The sequence below is a fragment of the Hemitrygon akajei genome, unplaced genomic scaffold (assembly GCF_048418815.1).
Source record: "Hemitrygon akajei unplaced genomic scaffold, sHemAka1.3 Scf000063, whole genome shotgun sequence".
Taxonomy (NCBI): domain Eukaryota; kingdom Metazoa; phylum Chordata; class Chondrichthyes; order Myliobatiformes; family Dasyatidae; genus Hemitrygon; species Hemitrygon akajei.
Genome location: NW_027331949.1, coordinates 3,858,308 through 3,863,872, shown reverse-complemented (window position 1 = coordinate 3,863,872; position 5,565 = coordinate 3,858,308).

Here is a 5,565-nt window from a genome sequence, read left to right as displayed (position 1 = left end):
CTCAGCTGCTGGCAGCTGCTCAAACAGTCCTTAATAGCGTTGCAGTCCCAAACAGTCTTTAAAGCGGTATTGAAAAGAATTTAGGTCTTTAAAGCGATATGCCGAAAGAAAGCAGTATTTTAAAACGATATGCCGACAGTTCAAAAGCTCACGGTACTTTTAAAAGGAGAGACTTTCCAAAGCGATGTAAATTCTCTTCCACGTCGATGTCCTTCGATTCCCAGCGTCGAACTCCCACGTCGAATTTTATTAAATATAACAGCTTAAAGTGACTGACCTTCCTTCCACAATATTCTCAATCTCCCGCTTTTTCCAGCGGAGACTATCGTGAGAATAGTAAACGAAATCCTTCCGAATGAGGATCACACAAGGTCGAAGTCAATCCATCGAAAATCGATTTTTCTTGATCTCCATTTTCCAAACTTCTCTTCACTCTCCATCAGCAAAGAAACCGTTGGCTCTGACCTTTTAAACTTTAGGCATTAACAAAACCTCATTTTTAACTAAACTGCGTCATCACATTAAATCACACAGTAACATGAAGTCATCTTGGCAAATCCAGCCACGAACTGCCCCACCTGACAGGGTGGGTCTCCCTTTTATACCCTGTAGAAAAAACCTGTCACATGACCTCTACTGGCGGGAAAATGACATCACTCCACCATTACCTCATGTCCAGTATAACTTCAACCCCAGTCACGTGACAAGGAGTCACGTGCCTCCTGGCACTGTATTCCCTCTGCCATTTAGTTTTACCATTCTCCTAATCTGTACGACCTTCTGTAGCCACTCTACTTCCTCAAAACAACCTGCTCCTCCTTCAAGTTTTATACCGCCTGCAAACTTTGCAACAAAGCCATCAATTCTGTCATCAAACTCATCGACATAGATCTTTAAAAGAATCGGTCTCAACACAGACTCTGTGGGGTACCACTTGTCACCGGCGGCCAAAAAGAAAATGCTCTCTTTTCGGCACTCTTCAACTCTTGTCAATCAGCCATTGCGTTATCCATGCTGTAATCTTTCCTATAGTACCATGGACTCATAGCTTGTTAAACAGTCTTATTTGGCACCACTTGCCAAATGCCTTCTGAAAAACCAAGTACGCTCATCACTAGATTCTCCTTTGTCTATCCTACTTGTTATTTCTTGAATGATTTCTTCAGTGATTGTCAGGCAAGATTTTCCTTTGCAGAAACCATGCGGAGTATGGCCTGTTTTTTTTTCATGTTCCTCCAAGTGCCATGAGACTTCATCCTTATTAATCGACTCTAACATTTGTTCAATCACTGATACCAAACTATCTGGCCCGTAGTTTCTGGCTCTCTCCCTTCCTGAAGAGTGGAGAGACTTTTGCAATTTTACAATCTTCCAGAACCAGTCCGGAACCTAGTGATAATTAAAATATCATTACTAATGCCTCCACGATCTCCTCAGCCACCTCTTCCAGAACACTGAATGTTCATGATCTAGTCCAGGTCACTTACCTACCTTAGGACATTTCAGTTTCCGAAGAACATTCTCTCACTATGGTACCTTTACACACTTCATGACCCCTGATACCTTTAACTGCCGCTATACAGTTCCTGTCTTCCACAGTGAAGACTGAGGAAAAATATTATTTAGCTTGTCTCCAGTTACTACCTCTTCAGCTTCATTTTCCAGCAGACTGACAGTCACTCTCGCCCTTTTTCACATTTTATGCACCTGAGAGATGTTTGGAATCCTCCTTAATCGCATTGGCTGGCTTAGTTTTGTATTATATCATTACTTTCTTAATGACTTAGTTGCTGTCTGTTGATTTTTTAAAAGCTTCCCAATCCTCTAACCTTCCACTAATATTTGCTCCATTGGATGCCCCCTCTTTGGCTTTTATGGTTGCTTTGACTTCTCTTGTTAGCCACCGTTGTGTCATCTTTCCTTCAGAATTCTTCTTTGCGATGTATATAGTCTGTGCCTTCCAAATTGCTTCCAGAAATTACAGCCATTGATACCCTGCCAGTGATCTTTTCCAATTAATTGTGGCCAACTCCACTCACATGACTCTGTAGTTCCCTTTACTCCACTGAAATTCTGAAACATCCGACTCTAGCTTCTCCGTTTTAAAGTTCTGTGCGAATTCCTTGGTACTGTGATCACTTGCCTCTAAGGGATCTTTTACCTGAAGCTGTCTAATCAATTATGGTCCATTGCTCAACACCCAATCTGGAATATCTGAATCCATAGCGGCTCTAAAAAGCCAGTTCATAGGCACTCTGGAAATTCCCCTTCGTGGAATTCAGCACCAAACTGATTTTTCCAATCTACCTGCATATTGCGATGAGCACTGTAATCTTACCCCTTTGACAAGCATTTTCCATCTCCCATTGAAATTTGGAGGCCAAACCCGTACTGTTTTGGAGTCTGTAAACAACTCCCATCAGTGTCATTTTACCCTTGAAGTTCCTCACCTTTATCCGCAAAGAATCAGCATTTTCCAGCCGCATGTCTCCACTTTCGAATAATTTGATTTAATTTGATTCTACCTTTCTGCCTGGCTTTTCGATACACTGTGTATCCTTGGATACTAAGCTCCAGGCTGTTTATTTTTTCTTTCAGCCTCTATTCAGTTCTGCCCTGAACCCCCCCCCCATCTATATTTTTCAGAACTGCCTATAACATCATTCCGATTTGCAATTGTGCTGCAGGTTCATCTGTCTTAGTCTGAATACTGCCCCATTCAAATATAACTTCTTCAGTTCTGTATGCACCCTTTTCGATATTGTCCACCATTTATATTGCATCTTGTTGACTTTAATTTTGCCCCATCGACAGTCTCTCCTCACTACATTTTGCCTCTGTCTGCCAACCAGCTCCCTCATCTTCAGCTTGTTTATCCAACTTTCCTACCATGTTTCCTGTATTGAAATATATGCAGCTCGGGTCAGTAGTCGCATCATGCTCAACCTAAGATTCCTTGCTACGTCTGTAGTCTTTCCAGCATCTCCTTCCACAACTCAACATTAACTGTTCTGGCATTCTGGTTTCCATGTCCCTGCAAAATAATGCAGTGTATTGTGGCTAAGGATATCTTGGACAACTCGCTCATCTGGGTCTTCCACTGGATACAATTCTGTTGCACCGGCGCTGCATCTAGAAAGGGGGCCCTGTCACAACCATGGATTCGGCAGTGCAGCAGAGACGGCAATCACGCTCATGAAGATGTACGTTGTTATTATTTCCTTGTTATAATATTTAACTCTGTTCTTTCTGTCGTAGACTTGAACCCAGTACAACAATGCCTCGCTGCCTGCTTGGTTTCGGCCTTGCCTGAGAAATTGGACTGTTCGAGAAAACTGACTCTCGGTATACATTTTATATTTAGTTACTCCTTTCAGCCGCAGTGTAGGCTTCATTTTCCATTTGAGAGTTTTATTTAATGGCCCTGTTTGGCCTAGTGTTTATTCTTTTCTTTTCTCTCTATCTCTGTTCGCATTAATGTCTGTGAACTATCGACCCGCTTCAGTGTCTCTCGCTCTGCACTCGGGCCACATCCGAACCTTGTGACAAGTCTCGACCACACAAAGATGGACCCATCAGAGCGAGAGAGAGAGAGAGAGAGAGAGACAGCAGCTGAGCACAGCCTGAGATTCATTGGTCAGGTAAGATACAAACTACAGGCAATGGAATCTGTTCTGAATGAAGTTACTGAGGCGATGGGGCAGATAATCTCCTGCCGACAAGCCCAGTCTCATCTGGAAGAACAGGTATCGACCCCAGCCGCAATGGTTGAACAGCTCACGGCAGTCAGTCGGACTCAGATGTCAACGATTAGGCTCCCACAGCCGCCATCGACGAATTTACTGTGGACAGCCAGCATCAGCTGACAGCCATTAACGTTATCACCAATGCGATTCAGAAACTTCTGGCCGCCTCAGTCCCACTCCTAGCATCTAATAAGCCCTTCTTTTCGGCTGCTCCGACAATCTCTGCTAATAGTACTTCTGCTCCCACGCCCGGACCTGAACTGACTCTGGCCTTCGGACAGAACGTCCGTTCAGGAACCGAGTATTTCACAACCAGGCGGATATTATGCTGATCCCGATTGTCGCAGGATGTTTATTACCAAATGCGAGCTGACATTCCATGCCAAGCCTGGTCGTTTTGGTAACGATGGGCGAAAACTGGCGTACATGGTCTATCTTCTAGATGGACTTCCACTCAGCTTGCTCGACGTTTTACGGGAGCAGTTAAATTCCGCACGTTTGCAATAGAGAGGGGTTGGTATCAGATATCTCTCATCACTGCCTCCCAGTGTGGACGGAATGTAGGGGTTCCACGTGAGATCGCTGTCCAGGACGAGCAGTATAGTCTGGATGAAATGATTAATCTGGCTATTCCAGTTGACGACCGGGTAAACGACTGGCTCCTCCCTCGTCACACAGCATCATGTCCACGGAGGCGCTGATGCAGTTAGGGCGCATGCGCCTGTCTCAAGAGGAACGAGAGCGGTGCAGGTAGACAGGTTCCCGACTCTATTGTGGTGATCCAGGACAATTCCGGGTGGCAAGTTCCAAGCGTTCTGTAAAAGAGAATACCCGTCAGCAGGGAGGGGAATCCTGATGGACTGGTTCTCTCTTCAGTCAGCTTTCTGGTCGTGGAGGTGTCAGACCCACCGACTGTGGTGCAGCTGGGAATCTCATGGACATCTCTCCAGCTCAAAGATGGGAAGTTCCGATTCAGGAATTAAGACAAAAAGATCAACGTCAAGGCGCTGTACGGTTGATCTCTGTACACCGGCCATATCCACCTTTCCCCCAATCCCTCCAACTGAGAGGTAAATCACAAACACGACAAAAAGTCTGCAGATGCTGGAAATCCAGAGCAACACACGTAAAATGCTGGAGGAACTCAGCAGGTCAGGCAGCATCTATTGAAAAGAGTCGACAGTCGACGTTTCCAGTTGAACCCTCCTTCAGGACTGAGATGGAATGGGGGAAATATCTGAATAAAATTGGGGCGGGCGAGGAAATGGCTGGCTGGAAGGTGATAGGTGAAGCCAGGTAGGCGGGAAAGCTCAAGAGCAGAAGAAAATCGAATCTAATAGGAGAGGAGAGTGGCGAATAGGAGCAGTGGACCCAGAGAGAAGTAATAAGCATGTGACAGGGCATGAAAAGTCAGAGAGGAAGAGAGGGAGTGGGAGGGAGGGAGATTTGTTCACCGGAAGGAGAAATCGATATTCATGCCATCAGGTTGGGGGGGGGGGGGGTGCTACCCAGACGGAATATGAGGTGCTGATCCTAGACCCTGAGGGTGGCCTCATCTTGGCACGAGTGAGGGTTAACTCGTCGGAACGAGAATGGGAATTGAAATGAAAATGTTTGGACACCGGGAAGTCCCGCTCGGAGCGGATAGTTGAAAGGTTAATTTATTATCAAAGCAGGTATCCATAAACAACTCTGAGATTTTTTTCTTCTTCAGGGAGCCACGAAACAAAGAAAGAGCATGAAAGTCATTCAGGGAGAAAAACTCAAACTCCCACCCCACCCCCTGCATAAAAATGAACAGCATCCCGATGGTCAACCC